This window comes from Columba livia, chromosome 2 (genome assembly GCF_036013475.1).
Source record: "Columba livia isolate bColLiv1 breed racing homer chromosome 2, bColLiv1.pat.W.v2, whole genome shotgun sequence".
NCBI lineage: Eukaryota > Metazoa > Chordata > Aves > Columbiformes > Columbidae > Columba > Columba livia.
In genome coordinates, this window is record NC_088603.1 from 68,599,010 (window position 1) to 68,616,618 (window position 17,609).

Consider the following 17,609-nt stretch of genomic DNA (forward strand, 5'->3'; position numbering starts at 1 on the left):
ATTCCTCTAATTTGAAAGTGGCTAAATAATTCCAACCATTGTATGAGCATGTATAAAACTCCTAAATCTGACCTGTAGATTGGTGAACTGTTATCCACAACATTTTTCATTTTTGTTAGGCTACACAGTCACAAGGCCTTCAAATGCAGGCTTACATATTTAACTAAAAAATGATAGTAATATGTTAAAGAATTGTAGCAGCCCCAGGAAAAGAATATTCTGCCCTTGAAGACATGGAGGGAGAGAGGGAGAGAAAGAGAGAAATTCAGGTCTGGTTTTGCAGTCCAACCCAAATACATCTGTCTTTGGTTTCAGCAGAGCGAAAAGATGCTCAGTACATCACAGGGAAAGGAGCAAACACTATAGCGCAGCTATTGCCCCCCTGAAAGACACAACTGCAGGTACACATCATCACAGCTAGGAACTCACAACATTCACTATGTTCTTTTTTGGGGAATTCTGGATTATCCTGTAGCATGAAGATTCTTCAGAAGCTTCTGGATTGCTCACAGGTCCTCACTGGTTTTCCTCTTTCAAATAAAGCAAGATAGAGCTGTAAAATAAAAGCAAAACAAAGAAAGGAAACTTCTTATTACCAATAATTAAAATCCAGTTCAGAGTTGCTGAAGCAGATACATAATTATAATAGTTATCGGATATTTCTGTTGCCATAACAAGAGGAAGAAAAAACTACTCAGGGTTGTTGTTTTGAAGAGTGTCTGCAACCAAAGCCCACAGTGCGCAGAGAGATCCACACAGATTTTTGTTTTCAATGAATTTCCCTAAGGGGATACAAACACCTATCTATTTCTGCGGTTATCTGTAATATTGCAACAGAGGAGTACTGAAACCAGAAATACACACACACACTTACTATTCCTCAGTAGAAACTATTTTTCACATCTGAGGTTTTTAACATTGTGTGGTTCTTTCATCCTCATATTTTGGTATCGTTTCTTTGAGGACCAACTCTCTATTTTTTTGGCCTTCTGTACGTGGTATCAGACTATCCTCAGCCTTTTCACTGGGGTCTGGTGTGCTACGTTTTTATGTGAATCCCACACAGACTACTGAAAACAGTGTGTATTTCCACGGGGCCCAAATTGAACATTTTTTCCTTCAACCAGGTTCCCATGCTCTACTTGTGCTTCCTAAATTCTTAGTTTCATTTTGTGCCACAAGCCTTTCCTACCTCCTTGACGTAAGGCTTCTTAATAATTTCACATATCATTTCAAGATTTGTGCACCTATGAGCACTATGGTGCAATCCAGCTCCCTGAACCAAAAACAGGTGCAGGCCAAAAGTTTACACCTGAGAAAGTGCAAGCTCTCTTTACTTTCAGCGGCGCAAACTAGGCAATCTAGAAAATGATTAATTTGACCCATCTTAAGCATCTGCTTTAGGACAGAGTGAATCACTCTCTAGAAAGGTCTGCTTCTCTCCCCCCAATAAAGTAAGTCTAGACACTGAGCTCAGTCAGATTAGATGGCTACAGATGAATGCAGATGAACCTCACTCTATGTGAAGGCAGGAAGCAAGTCAGACAGGCAGACAAGAGCAATTAATGGGTAAAGAGCAGAGGGAAGGCAATGCAATGATAGTAGGCAGAAGAAACTACTCAAAGAAGTTCACAGCCCTGAGACAGTCTGTTTCAGTCGAACAAACACAGCAACAACTATAAAAACCTCCAAACCCCAAACCACTATTTGCTCAGCTGATCCTGCTTTGGTGCAAGACTACTCCTGGAGTTACTGGCTGAGGCTAAGCCCTCACAGAGCAGCATCCATGAACGTCTGCGATCTCCTCCAGCTGGCTGAGACTCTCCATGGCAATGACGATGATGATCAGCCTCAGTTACACGCATCTTTGTCCTTTCCGTGATGGACTGCAGCATTGTAGATACCTGTTACTAAAGCTTTCCCAGCTTAAGAAATTCTGAGCTGGAAGTACAGCTTCTGTGTGACACAGGCACCGCAACCTCAAGATCCTTCAGATACCCAGGCCCTACCTAGAGGACTTTGGTCAACAGATCTTCTCCTCTACTAAAATGGGACTCTGTTGCTTGTCTGACAGAGAACGCCACCCTTGGATATCATCTCACAAGCTTTTTAACTTTAGAAAGCAGATCAAAAAAAGATCCACCCCAAACCATATTTAAGTCAGCCTTCAACATTTTGTTTAACCAAAACAAAATATATGCAAGATGTTTATTTATTTAAATTAGGTGAAACTCAAGACTGAGGGAAAAACCTCAAAATACTCAAAATATGTGTTTCTAGATTTTAAAATGCAACATGTTGGCATTTTCAAAATTACCAACTTCTGGTTTTTTCCCAATAACTTGGCCACTCAAAAATCTCCTAAAAAAATTTTCGATTTTTCATCTTCATGACTTTCCCCCAAAATCCACCAAACACTTCTCTCTTGTCATTCAATGTTCAGGGCAACCTGAAAATATTCTCCAAAAGACTAGATGAAAATATTTAACATTTCTGCCAAAATTAGATGGCTTCCAAGTATTTTTAATCAGAGCTGGGAAGTTTACTCCATGCACACCTTGTCTCCCATACTAGCTTTGCAGCTCCTGCTTGCATGGACTCCTTTGAGCCTCCCTGGCAAGCCAACTGCATCTAACACCAGGCTGGAACCCACCACACGCAGGGAAAGTCCTTCCACTAGTTTCAACAGGCAGGATTAGAACTTGGAATCTGTTCAAGTTAAAGAAGACTCCGATTGCCCATAGCAGGGCTCCAATTGCCGAAACAGGAGCAAGTGTTGTGTCGTAACTATGCAGTTATCTTGCTATCGGTCTGGAATTCGTCTTGCAGAGCCCTCCCTGCCAGAATGTGGACACAGGAACAAGTCACAAGCGGCGTTTGTGCGATACAGTGCAGGGGTGCTCTGTGGCAGCTGTCCTTGTCCATGCGTTTTTATTTCACGGGAAACGTGGCATTAAGCAAGGTATCCTAATGCTCTAGGGAAAGAAGGACGAGAGACCTTGTATTCACCACAGGGTGCCTTTGCACCACTCACACAGCCAGTTATTATGGAGCAGATGAAGTGCTGTAAATTCACAAGCTAGTTTAATCTGCTACAACTTGCTCACTTGACCTTACCCGTAGGCGCTTCTTTCTGCAAGGGGCAAGACTTGTCTGCCTGCAAATGCTCCCAGACATGCTTAAGATTTAAAGACAGCACAGCACAAACTCCAGGATGCACAGGGAGATACCCTGATTCTTGAAGCAAGATCCTCGCCTGAGGAGCGGAGCACTCATTCCCTAATTGGGACGATCTTTTTGCTGCGTAGATCTGATGGGCTGCTATGATGTGCTCCTCTTGGAACGTGCAGAAGTGTCATACCTTGGAGGGACCATCAAGGAAGGCGGGTTTGCAGTACCACTAGGTTTTAGCCAGGCTTTGCAACTGAAGTTACAACATGATCAATGAATAATTGTAACATACACAGTTACCATCACATCTCAGCTATAAATGGGAAGTGTTACGCTAGGAAGCTGTTTGCCATGGCCCCACAGCATTATGGTTATTTAAATATCACAGCATAGCCCGGCCTTTGAGCACTAAAAAGGACATGGAGTTGACAGATTAGAAGTGTAATTGAGAGATGAACAGACCTCAAATCAAAAAACATGGAAGTACTTCTTGGGAGTATTCAGATACTAAAATTGGACCCCAGGGCAATCAAGAAATGAAAACCACAGCACAAGCAAGCGATTGCAAATTGGCAAAACCGAAAACCAGAAGTCAGCTCTGTGCAACACTCTGTATTTATTCCAAGAAAAGGTCATGCTCTCCATCTTGCTTTGAAGAGCAGGCAGTGAGAGATCACCACTTTTCCAGTCCTTTCCTGCAGGTTTTTAATTGCCATTCCTTGCTCTCTTGCATCACATAATTTGGTTTTCCTAATTCACAAATCAGCATAAGCTAATAAAACTGTTTAAGAGATGGCAGCGTTGTTCCCAAGTTGTTTCGTTGTTCGCTATTATCCCACAACTAATCCTTCAACTCAAATAAAACCGTAATTCATTTCCTCCTTTATCCTCCCTCTGCATGAAATAGTTTTAGACAGGTTCAATCCTGCCCCACCGCAAATGGGAAAGGCGAGGCTGTATCTTTCTGGAGCGTGTGCGATTTCAATTACCTAATGCGCATATCATCTATCATGTTAGGAAAAAACTTCTAAATGATTTTCAACACATTTAGTTGATTTTACACATGTAGAAGACACTAAAAAAAATAAAAATAAAAATCAAGAATTAACAATGTTTTAGATTTCAAGTTAAGAAAAGCTGCTCTATAACAGCCATGCCAAACTTCACCCGCCTGAAAATCTACTGCCATTTTGTCTATAGTGTACAAAGGTTGCTCCTGATGGGGCTGAGTCATCTTTACATTAATTGTTCTGCTAGTGTAAAAAAAGACTTAAATCACAATTATGCCTACTTTTAAGGCTATGGTGAAGGAATATCACCTTTGCACAAAAGAGGTTTCCTTTACATAAAACAGGCAGGTATGACTCTGATTTCTGTTTGGCATCCATTCCTCATCTGAATCTTGATTCTCCACAGTTTTGTCATGTAAACAAGCACTTCCCATGGCTTTGTGTGTGGTATACAGTGAAATGCCCAACTTCACAAGGTGTTACACCCACTTTGTGCAGGGTAAGTAACTGCATGTGGGTGTAAGGCAATACTAAATCAAGTTGTCAGCACTTTGCATATCATATCCTGCAGGTCCTAAAAAAAAAAAAACAACCAGTATGCCGACCACAGGGTTCACGCAAGGATGCAATCCATCCATCCTGCCCCACAATTTTTAGTAGGGGGAAGAAGATATATGCGACCTTCCCCAACTCTGTGAACACATCTATGGGCTGTCCCAGCCCTGAGCATCTTCCCTGTATAAATGGCATTTCCAGTGTGAGCACTCACTCACCAGGAAAGTGAAGGTTGGGCACCTCTGTCTGCAAACAGCAGATGGACAGGACCCTCCAGCAGAGGAGCCACTACTGAGGATGACAACTGATTCTGCACACCTAACGTTGACTGTCAGTCATCTAGAAATCAGAGTCCCAAGATCTAATCTAAAAAACCATGATTCATCATTATTTCATCCACAGCAGGTATTTTTTCTCTGACTTAAGGCTCAGGTAAACCACCTCTGGTTTTGGCACCAACCTATGCAAGTGGACTGGGAATGCGCTTTCTCAGCCCTACTCAGTGGGCCTTCAAAACCTCTTATCTGGAAACCAACGAAGCAACTTTATTCCAATCACCGTCCTCCAGAGTGGTCCCCACTGCTCTCATTACTCATCCCCTAACCCAAACACCTTTGAACAAGCAATCAGAAAATACATGAAGATTCATCACCACAGGAAGAGTTGCAGATACAAAAATATGCACGCCAACTCAAACTTACACTCTATTTACAAAATGCTGACTAAGAACAGAAACACAAATCTGACCAGGACCTCTGAGACATCACCTTCAGGTAAATAACAGCAATCACAACCATGCTCATTATTTGTACTTCAATAGTATCCAGTTTTGCCAACAAGACTTGAAGTTATACTGTGTTTGGCCCTGTGTTTCACTTACTGTGTTTAGTTTCTAAGCTCTACAAGATTTTCCCCACAAACAGATTGAAGCTTAAGGTATTGCAAGAGCAAGTAAAGAAGTGGGCAGTGGGCACAGCACACAGTGCCACCAGGTGAAAGGAAAAATAACAGGAGAATGTCTAGGTTGTTTTGTCTAAGAAGAAATAGTATATGAGAACTGGAAGAAAAATAGCACACAAATACCTCCTATCAGATGTCAATGACATATTTTTTTAATAAAAATCCATCACTCCATTAACATCAGTCCTCCCTTTTTGCCATTTTCTCATGGCTATCAAAGCACGAATAGCATGAAGAAGGAGGGGGGATTTCAGCACTGATTTACCTTTCTCTTAGCATGCCAAGTTTCTTCATTCTCACACAGGTTTTAAGAAAAACAACTCTATCCCCTGCATGTTTCTGACACAGTCATTCCTACAGGTCTTTTGAGCAGAAGAAACAAGAAAAAGAATGCAAATGGTCCATAATAATTCAGGCTCAGAGGCAGTAATGTTGAACAGATATAAGTAATAAAAATAACCACTCTGGCTGCTTCTGTTACATGACATAAATATTTTTCTTTTTCTTTTGTGGAACCTATTATGCAAAAAATGCAGCTCAGCCCGGAGTTGAGACAATGAGCTTCCTGCATATTTGAAGACGTGCAGAACTCTTGTTACTTGTTACAGATGAGAACAAGCTCAAGGGCTTGGCTTTTGTTAATTGTACAGACATCTTACAGATGACTGCCACAGCTCTCCTGCGAACAGACGGTGTTGAAGAGGGAATCCAAACTCTGAGTCCCAAAGAGTAGCAGCACCAAAACCAACAGCTGAGGTTTCGTTTATCTGCAGTATTTTAACAAACCAAAGAAACACCACCTGAAGGAGAGAGCTCTGTAGACTGTAGCATTAACAAAAACCAGCAAAAAGGCTTGACCTTTGGCAGCAGCAGCAGTAATCCCAGTGGATGCCCACCATACCAGTTCCCTGGTGCTGGTAAGATACGAGCTGGTGCCATGGCCTTTGGCTCACTGGGCTCAGCCGCAGGTTCCCCCAGCTCTCCATGTGCCACCTCACAGAACGCTTTCAGAGAGTAGTTTCCCCCGTAGCCCCTAACCATGCCGCAAGTTGGGTTGAGGAGGACCCGAGGAACGCGAGCTGCCAGGCTGGTGACACACACACAGGCACAAACAATGCCATCACGTGAGCTTCCCTTCCTTAGGAAACCAGCCCAGAACCCACCCTTAACTTTCTCCCTGCTTCCAACGTGGCCAAATCTTCTGCGCTGCTAATGCAATGAGAAACACAGAGCTGGAAAACAAAGGCGCTATTGACTAACTTTTTGCAGGATTAAGACGACTACGCTGGCTTACAACAGAGATTTCAATGATTCTGACACTGAGCACTAAGTAACAGGAACACGGCTTGGCAATAAATCCAGAGATTACCTGTTGAAACATTAATGGCAAACACCTTTTGATGTGGGCTGCTTTATGTGGTGCAAAAGCCAGCTCTGTAATTATGCATTTCCTTTCTATGAATCTAGCATTTAAAAGTAAGTATTAAATTGCTTGAGGGGGGTGCGCACGCGTATGTGTGTGCATGTGTGCGTGTGTGTGTGTTCCAGGAAATACTCTACAGCTGAGCCTGCGATTTACCACTGTCGCTGCACGTAGTAAATCTGCAACAGGGGACCTCAGCTGTTTCATTCATCGTGCACCGAGCAGAGGGCTAAAACAATTGCCACGCTCAAGACAAATGCCAGCGTGAGTCATAGTAGCCGGAGTGCAAACATGTTTGCTGTTGGGTGAGTCAGAATATCACATCCTGAATTCACAAACCTTCCTATAAATAATAATTTCCGAAATTGCTGCATTTCTTTAATACAATGTAATTTTAAGTGTGATGCCAAATCTATAAAGGTTTTCCTGACTACGAAGAAAATGTTTTTCTCCTCTTCCTTTTTGCTCCTGACTATATGTACCTACCTACCGTAGTAGGCTGTCTACAGTGACTGAAGTGGTAATTGCATCAATTCATACTTAGCAAAACGCAAACATGGCTCAAAACGGGTGACAAATGAGAGACACCCAAAAAAAAAGACAACAAAGAACTAAACCGCAGGACATATGGACCTCTCGCTCAATGTATATGCTTTCTATATCAGCACTTCTTTGATGCTCTAGTTCTGACATGCTTTAGCATGTTCAGCATTCAGAGAAAAGGAAAGTCACACTGGCATGGGACACAGACCAGCTGAGAAAAGGGGTGAGAAAAGCCGGAGAAGTGGTGAGAGAGGCTGTGGCAGGAAGGGACCGAGCTTGCCCCCGTGCTCCATTGTGTAGGTACACACAGCAAAAGTAGGGTCGCCGCTTCAAGAAGCGCTCAGCCTCAGCACAGCGCACAGCCATCACTCTTCTCTGAGAATAAGAACATACCTGGTAACAAAATTAATGCACCGGAATAATTGGTAATGATAACCCACGGCTGCCTTTAATTCAGGAAAGCATCTGAATCAGAAGTCATGTAAGTGCCTTTTGAAACAGGGCTGAACTTCAGGATATGACCAAATTTATTCAGGAGAGTGCTGATAAAGATGTGTGATGTCTCTGCAAGCAAGGCAAAAAAACTGTGATCTTGTGTAAGGTTGGGGGGGTGTTTCTAACTTGATTTTCAGTTAGGAATGTATTCTCATTTTAGACTAAAATGAATTCATACACATACAAATCTCCTTACACCAAATCAAGACAGACTTGCTTTCTCTTAACTGTTTTGTGGAATAACCACTCAGAGGTTCATCCCTGTTACCTTTCTCAGGTGAAATAAAAGGCCTTTTAGAAAAATTTTATTGCTAAAACAATGAAATTCTCCTGGGAACGACTTTGTTATGGAAATGAAGTGACAGCTTCTTTTATCTAGCCAAGCAGCAAGTCTGCATTTATAAAAGGCATTCTGTGCACAAAGTACAGTGAGTGGGAGGACATGAAAATGCTATTTTTAATCCAGATTTCAGTGTTCCTCCCATACAGATCTCCTGGAATAATAACAGCAACAACAATAATGATAACTAATAATGCCAAAAAAGGAGTATCATCTTGAAGGTGAGTGGCATGCAAGAAAGGAAACTGTAGTTAAGGACTGGTAAGATTTAGAGACAAATGTAAAGTTATTTCAAATTAACTGTAGTTAAAGACTTGTAAGGTTTAGGGACAAATGTAAAGTTCTTTCAAATAAATTGGCATGATGCCATGAATTTCACAGGATTTGAGATTTGCCCCCTAAATTTTATGCTGTAATTTTTTTTAAAGGCAATAAACTATCATTATGTGCAACATATGCTGCATCTCAACCATTTTTTTTTTCCTGCACCAATGCATATTTTCAGAAACACCACTAAATGAGAAGTTAACTGTGGAGTTGATGCTGTCACCATGTTTGATTAAGTGACCATGACAGCTTTTAGACCTAGAGAAAGTCCAGGGCCAAGAGATGTTTTCAAACGCAATGAGAACACGGGTTGGACGCAGACTTTGGCACAAAGCTTAAAAAAAGAAGACACTGGAAGGATCCTTCTCTGCTTTGCTGACCTTTGGACCTGTTCCTCAGGGCGCTGTCACAGAGCAAAGATGGTGAGGTAACACACACAGAGAAAGTCTGAGCCAAATCCTTTCTCCCTAACAGGAATACCCTGGCTCCAGTGAGCCTGGTGTGTAATTATCTAAGGGTAGAACTCAGCCTTGATTATTCAAAGATTGGTATTCAGTTGTACTATCATCTACTAGTGGTAATTATGACAAGCTTTTGCATTTCACACCTAATAAAAATTAACAAGAATGAGCAGGCAGTAACAAAATACATGGGAGGCACACGCATGGTGAGGTGTGACATGAAACCTGCTGGTGCGATCGCACTTGGAGTAACCCCACCACTGGAAAGCCCCCGTTTCATGTGAGATTAGAGCAAGCTGGAGAAATCACACAACGCCGTCTCTCCCTCTCTTAAAACACACAGAAGCACGTCGGAGTCTGGCACTGCACTGTGTTTCAAACTCAGCAGCACCCCTCAACACACACCCTGCACAGCCCCCATCTCATGGGGCACCAACCTTGTTAAAGTGATTTCCCTCCTGGTTTTTAGTCCACTTGGTTGCCAATGCAAACCCCTGAGCAGCAGCGGCGTGAAATGCACAGGAACGAGCGCAGCACCCTGAGCGTGCCACCCCCTCAGGGAAAAATCAGCCACCTAACTACTCAGGTAGGGTGTGTTTCTGGAAGCTGTCATTCAAGGACCATTCTGGGCACGCTTGGAGGCACTTCCACTCTCTCACAATCCTACAAGACGAATTTTCATGCCATTAACCTTTATTTGCCTTTTATACAGCAAAATTTAAGTCTATTAAAATACAGAGTTCCAATTTGATATTTTGATCACTGCCATCTGCTTCATGGGAAACGTACAGTGGTAATAGAGAGAAAAAGAAATATGTAGGACTGGTATAAGTTAGCCTGGTTTTCCTTTTTTGTCCATAGCTTGCTGCCAACCACACTTGCTGCTGGTCACTTGTCTAGCTCACTGCCAGCGAATGCTCAGCTGGGCACGTCACCAATGTTTAACCCTCAATAAAATTAACTTGCAATAATACTTTACACTCATTTAGGGTTTTACACATTACAAACACTGTACAAAAAAACCCATATTTAACTGCACACTCTGTAATATGCCTGCAAGGTGAGTATTATTATTCATACCCTATGCAAAGGGGAATTTCACCAGAGAAGGGATAATTGACCTGCCCAAAGCTATGCAACAGAGGTGCTCCTGTTTCCTGGTTCTCCCCCTATTCCAACAGACCAGTTTCAGCCCTTCCTGAAATTCAGGGAGAATTAGTCCTGCCTTCATTTCCGCCTCTTTCTGCTGCTGAAGGACAGGAGGGAGCAGGTCTCTGTACCCAGGGATACAACCGGTATGTGGCTAGCATGAAAGCGGTCCCTGGTTGCATTGGCTTGTGGTGGGACCAGACTCAACTGGACCTGTGGCACTCCCATTTCCACCTCCCTGTGGCAAGCGGGGATTAGCTGCAGGGAGAATTTTGGTCTGTGGGAACATTATGAGCCCTTTTCACAAAAGACAGCCAAGTTTTAGTCTCTGCAGACACCTCCTAGTACCACAGGGAGGACTCAGCAGTGTACATTACTGCACACTGCTCCTCATACTCCCCCCTCCCTTCCCTTTAACTACAAAAAAGGGTAAGACTGAACAAATAAAGGTTTTATCCAGGACAAACAGCGGCAGGGCAGGAACAGTGCCCACCGCCTGCTCTCGCAGGCAGCAGCCACCCCTGCCAACCATTGCGTGGCAGAAAAGGCCACGCTGGCCGTGCCTGCAGCCGGTGCTGCTGCTGGTGTGTCAGATGGACCTGATTTTTTTTAACCACCTCTTTGAGGTGAAAACCCTCATGTCACAGGGTGGACAACGGAGTAAAGTAGTCAGAGATCCTGTTACAACACCAGCTGTTCATCCTGCGCCGCTGCCAATAGCCACAGTGTAGGTGAGACCCAACTGCGCTTACTACATCAAATATCACAGTTTTTCTACCTGTAAAAGATCTGTACTCTTATGTGCAGTGACACGATTAAAGCAGAAACCTTACCTGCCAGTACTGCGGATGTAATTACCCCAGTTTAAAAAAGTGCTTTTAGTGGCAAAGCTCATCCCAGTTCACAGACAAAGCAAGCCCTACCTTTGATCAAAGCAGTTAGACTGGAAAAGCACTCGAACGTGTTGATCAGCTCCTGAGCTAAGACAAGGCTTAAGCAGAGGGGCTTATCTCACCTAACCTCTCACTTTTAACCCCATTTGGTTGGGTCAGGGCCAACTTAGTGTAACCAGATCCCCAGCCCTAGCTGCAGGACTTGATTGCCCTGAAGCACTAGCTCAAGCCAAAGCCTCTTTAGCTATCCCACCTAAGAGCACTGCCACCCCTGCAGATCAGCAGATGAGCTCCACACTTTAAGTGGATTAGCTGTGCTGAACCACTCTGCTACATCCAGTTCTTGTGTCGGCAGCACTTGAGCTTCCATCAGCGATGATCTTATACTCTGCTGCTCCAGGAGGTTTTGCTGCAGAGGACAGAGCTGGGCTAAGGACAAACCTGAGCTGTCCCCAGGCACTGGAGAAAGCTAGGCTTGTGGCTTGGGCTCAGTGGGCATCCCAAGGGGCTCAGTGAGCCAGAGGTGCCCACAAAAACTGCTCCCTCCCATGCCCTCTCTGGCACCAGGGCGTGGGGTTGGCTTTCCACTACAATGAAAAATACCAGCCTAGCATGCCACACACCACCTTGTCATGACTTCTGCAAATTCCTCATCAGTGGCACACAGCAAAGCAGTGCTTAAACCCACACAGTTAACAGGATGCCCTCCTGATCCCACCTACCCTGGCCTGGGAGGAACAGCCTCTGCCATATCTTAGCAGCTACAAAACCTGGTTCCAGCAAACTCCTCTCAGAAAGCAATGAATTGCAATTTCCCAGGTACACCATATCCTCCTCTCAGCCACTCCTCCAAAAGGCAGCAGGCAGAAGCACCACATAAGATAATCAGCGTGAAGTTGTAACAGTGTGGGAGAATGTGGCAATTCATGGAAAATGTCATCGACCAAAAGGCAATTAGCAGCAAGTCTAAATGCAGAAGCAGAAGGGAGTGGTTTCCTAACAAAACACGCCTTGTTAAAAAAAACCACCACACATACACACACACACACACACACAAAAACAAGACCCTAAAACTTGCTTTCCTCAAAAAAGCAACATTCTCAGGAGAATGAAAGCATGTGGAAAAATACCTCTGTGAAGCTTTCTGTAAAGATTATTCTTTACAGACAGATTTGGCAGCCGTTTCTGCTCATTCTCCTAATGCTATTCAATATAACTATGTTAAGTCAATAAGCAAAGCCACTCAAAGGTTTTTTCTTTGAGGTTTTCTAGGCCAAGAGAGGAAGCAGTGCGATAGGAAAGTTTTCAGAAGTGGGAGTTGTGCCTGCCTTGCTTCTAATTGTAGTGAAACTGTCAACCTCTGCGTTGTGTTTCAAGACTTTACACTTCAAAATCATTCCCTCTGTGGTTTGAATTGCTATACTTTTAAGCTAACTACTTCTAAAAGTGCTGTTTAAAAAATGACATCTGCAACCACATTTAGCATTGCGAATAAATCTAAATTTGCAAAGTCTCATTGGGTCCCTGCAAAAGTGCAGATTTTATCATCGCACTTGACAGCCGCTCTCCTGGAAATTATTTGTGCAGAAATTTAGTTTCAATTACTTCATATCAAGACATTTAAGAGAAAATGTGTTTTTCTTTGTTAGAAGCTAAAAATGTTCTTTTTACCTTAAGATTAAAAAAAACCCCCAAACAACAAACAACCCAACATTCAAGCAGCAAACAACACTGAAACCAATTAGTAATCTTACAACCTAAAAATCCTACCTACGTGCAGGCATGTATTAATCGTATTTCAGAATGAGCTCCAGATGCACGTGGCTAAAAAACGGAACCAGGCTGACTTGCTCGCTCTCTTAGTACGCTGCCAAAAGAGAATGTGGGTCCACTTACTACAGTGAGAACTATAGGCACTCAGTGCCCTTGGAAAGATGTTGTCTGCCTCTGAGCTCTAAGGTGTAGGAATCACCCTGTTAATGCCAGAATGGTACATTCATAGATAAACCAATGTGCTAAATTTCTCTTTAGTGCCCAGATCTGATCAATTGAGTAGACAGATACCTGCCGAAGTGCAGGGGGTTGAGGGAGCCCTGTGCTTTCCAAGTGCCCCTGCAAGCATTTGAATTTTAGGGTAATTAGGAGGCCATGCTCCTTTCCTGCTGTCATGAAACAAATAATAGTCACATTGCTTTGGCTGTAATGATTTTAAAATACAAAAGATCTTTTCAGGAGAGTAAAGACAGGTTCAGTACAGCTGGGGTGTATTTACACTTTGTTGCTCAATGTGGTAAAGCCAATTCAGGGTAGATGTTTACTGCTAAATATTTGGGGAGATGAAGAACAGGCATGTAAGCAGCTCAGAGTGTGCAGGCTCAGAGTCAGCTCAGCCTGTACCTATCTTCTAGCTAGTGTGACAGTGCCCAGCACAAGGAAGCCTCAAGACTGATGCCAGTTCCTGAGTAATACTTTCATCAAACAGAAAATTATACTGTACCTTGTGGGGCTGAACAACTTTGAAGTATTATCTCGAGGTCTGCCAAAGTTCGAGGTGTTCCAGATGCCAGGTTTCAATTTAAACTAATCTATTTTTCATATCCTTCTCCCAGATTCTCATCTCTCTGGTTTAAAGGAGGACAGCAGAGTATTCAACCCTGAGAAAAAAAAAAAGCTCCTACCATTGCTCACGAATGACTCCCCCCCTTGAAGCATTTGGAGATCGCATTAATCACCTTGCAAGGAAGTCCCACCCCACTCCCCCGCAACACTCACCGCACGATGGACACTTGGCTGGGTCAAGCAGAGCTGCTGCAAACAAGCTCCCACATTGGCATTGGTTATTTCCGCGCTTGGGAAGCAGGGAGATGTGGCCTTCCCTCTGTGCTGCCCTCATCACCATTTCTCCATGCATGGATATGATTCCTCCCCAACTCTTCCCAGCTCAACATCAAAAAAAAAAGGCCTTAACCAGACAGGAGCGACGTTGGCAAAGCGCCTTCTACTCCAACCTCCAGTACCAGCTTGGGCAAGAAGTGAGGAAACGCGGCCATGTCACATGGGAAACAGCTGAGCTATCGCAAACAACAGCCAGCAATCCTTTTGACTAACCAGAAAGCGCCCAACCCAATTCCAGTTTGCAAGTGGGCAAGGCTGCCCTCCGCTCCCTCGGCAGACTCCAGCAGAGCTGGATCGCCTTCTCAAATATCCCTCGCCCATCACAGCAGTCCAGCAAACATTACCATCTAATCGTTCCCACAGCACACAAATTCCTTCCTGCCTTGGCCCAAGGTAAGTACACAGATTTTGCTAATCTTGCATTTATTTTAATTTTCTCCCCCCACGGTTTCCATGTTATGTGAATCATCCGCGCTTCCCAGCATCAAAGAGTTAATGGAAGAAAGAACCACCCCAGCATGTGCTTCACGCAAGGGTAAGTGGGCTGGCCAGCTACCAAAGCAGATTGTAAAAGACTGCACCGAGATCCTGATTTTTTTCCCTCGACTGCAATAAAAGTAAAAATTGCATGTGGACATAAATGTAAACCTAGACCACATCTGCTGATAAAGCAAAGCCTTTGTACTTGCACAACTGCTGTTAAGTGTACACAAAATACTTGAATTTCATGAATTCTCGTACATTCAAAAGCTGACCTACCGTCCGCCGGAGGCAACCCATGTGAACTGCATGCTCAGCAGAATCGCACATTAAAGACAGAGGGGAAACAGATTATGCTATAACACAAAATCAGACTGCTAGGAAAGTAAATCACTTCTGCAACTGTTAAATGCTCAGAGTAATCTGGGCACACTTCACTACACCAGATTAAAGCACATCTATTGTGGTTCTCATCTGAAAGGCAGCTCTAGGTAACAGGTTTGTGTTATTTGCCCCTTTCATCACAGTCACGACCGGTGCCCTCAGGACTCACTCATACTCCACTATTAAACTTTTATTTGGAATTAACTGAGGCTACTCTGCTGTTTGAAAATTTTTACATTCCCGCAACTTCATTAGTAGCTTGGAGGAGAGTGTATGCACATAATTTCTTCCCAAAATCTCTTGAGAATCTTCAGCTGTAAATCTTGGCCATCAGCATTTACTCTTCTTCTCAGAAGATAACTGAAGTCTGATACTGTATTCTAATTTTAACTTATTTTTTTGGCAAGACACGTCGATACATGTCAGACATGAACTGTGTTTTAGTAGAGTTCCCTTGGTTAATTATGACCAAATCATCTGAAGGTCTCTCCATCACAAATCAGGTCTAAGCAGTTAGCACCTACCTAACAGAACTCCATCTCTAGCCAGTTTTATTTTGAATGGCATAAATGACCTTGGACCAGCTTATTGCCATGTTGGCTCATGCTCTGCTCCTCCCAGCAGGAAGACAACTCAGGGACCCACTTGTCCCGGACCCACTTGTCCCAAACCAACTCATCTTCTTTTTTAGATTCTTTCCTATTTCAAGTCTACCATAGCTGACCTATAGGCATGAAATCTAGCCCAGGATGTGACAAGCAACCCTTTCTACAGTTTGTATTATCATTACTATTTACATTAGCATTATGAACATTGTTAACAGCAGCAAAATATTTTATTTTACACTGCTAGCAAATTCAGTTTTCACATCTACAATCAACAGAATTATGCATACAAATAGACATTTACTCTTAAATGCTGAACTTGGAGACACAAAAAGAGGAAGTGTATTTTGTAGTTGGACCTATGGCATCTCTACCTAGTACTGCTACCTCAAAGTTAAGCAGAAGTCTGGGGTAACCCAGCCTATTTTTGGTTATCCAGTACTTTCCTAGTTCATAACTAGTTAAATTTAAAAAAAAAAAAAAAAAAAAAAGCTTATGATACAAAATTTATATCTAGATTTCAAAGACCTGTGTTGCAAGGTACACATTAGTTTGTAAGTTGGAGTGTTTCATGCATAAGGATCAATAAAGACTTCTGGGTGCCTCCACCCAGGACAGTTTAACTTTTCGCATGGAGGGCCATCTCTAACAGCAAAAAAAAAAGACTCCCTGCAACTAATATGTAAAAATGAAAGCTGATTGTTTGGGTTGAGAAGTGCAGTGATTTTGCACAGGAATTGCACACACCCCATCTACTGGCTTTTCTGAAGACTGAGAACTGTTATAGCAGCAAGGCAAGTTTACCTTTTCATTGAAGTTTTTTACTGATCAATGCCCATGAGCTTAGTGCTTGATGAAAAAGGGAGACAACCATCTATCTGGGGTGAGCCACAATGCAACCCAGAACTGACAAACCAGTTCAGAGACTACAATGGTAAAAAAACAGGTCACAGGCTTAAAAAAAAAGTGTCACCAGATCATCAGAGCATCTTGCATGTTACAAGAGAAAGATAAGAGAGGAGCCAGAGGAAAAGAATATCCCAGCTGACAAAGGCCTTGGTTGTGCGGAATGCGTGCTGTAAGGCTTGCCTTGCTGCCCTTCCAGCAGATGTAGAGGTAATGTCCAGCACACAGAATCACAGAATGTTAGAGATTGGAAGGGACCTCGATAGATCATCTAGTCCAATCCACCGAACAGATAAAGGCAGCACAGATGCACCCACAGGAGAGACTTCGGTCAGTATTGCTGCTGTGCCACCACTGCAGCACTCAGGGAGCAGAGCTGCCGTAATTTTTAATTCAAGAAGGTTGCATGCCATTCTACTAGAAGAATTCATAAGAAACTTCAGTCACCAAGTCAAAAAGGGAACTCGAGCTAGGCTGTGGCAATCAGGATATTTGATCACAGCAAATCAAAGAATCCACTCAGCTCTTCTGAAAGTGACCTGAAGCCAGTGCCATCTCCCACTCCTCTAGTGTGCAATGCTTAATTAGCAGATGGCAAAAGTAACAAAACTAAATGCAGTGCTAACAGCAGCCGAGAACACTGATAGTTTTGCTACTGGAGTGCCTAATTGTGACACTTTTTGCCTGACAAATGAGTAAAGTTAATATATCCACATTGCAATGCCAAGGGTATCAGCCAGAGTTTGCTTGTTCATTTCCAACTCCATAGTTGTAGGCAGGGGCTCACAGAAGCAGTCAGCAACAACCACCATGTGGATCTCTAGCCTGAGGGGACTAAATACATTGAAATCTGTCAATACACTCTATCTTAATGTGAAAATTTTATAGCAGGTAGGCTGTTACTGACAGTTGTACTGAAATACATGGTGGACCATGATGTGGATTAGAGAGAGTCTCAACCCCTTTTCACTTGTGACCTACCCTAGATTTCATATGAGTTTCTTTAGGAAGC

General features: G+C 43.1%; 1 protein-coding gene across 10 annotated transcripts in view; it reads right to left on the minus strand.

Annotated features, from left to right (window-relative positions):
* Positions 1–17,609, minus strand: part of ATXN1 (ataxin 1) — a 358,291-nt gene that overhangs the window by 93,383 nt on the left and 247,299 nt on the right. For 8 of the 10 annotated variants that reach the window (XM_065052371.1, XM_065052372.1, XM_065052375.1 and 5 more), the window contains one exon: positions 430–553. The exons of 1 other annotated variant lie outside the window; for it this stretch is intronic. The gene's annotated coding sequence lies outside the window, so the exon portion shown is untranslated. Of the gene's footprint in view, positions 1–429; positions 554–13,824; positions 13,982–17,609 lie in introns of all 10 variants that reach the window. One more of the 10 variants, XM_065052374.1, reaches the window with a different exon arrangement.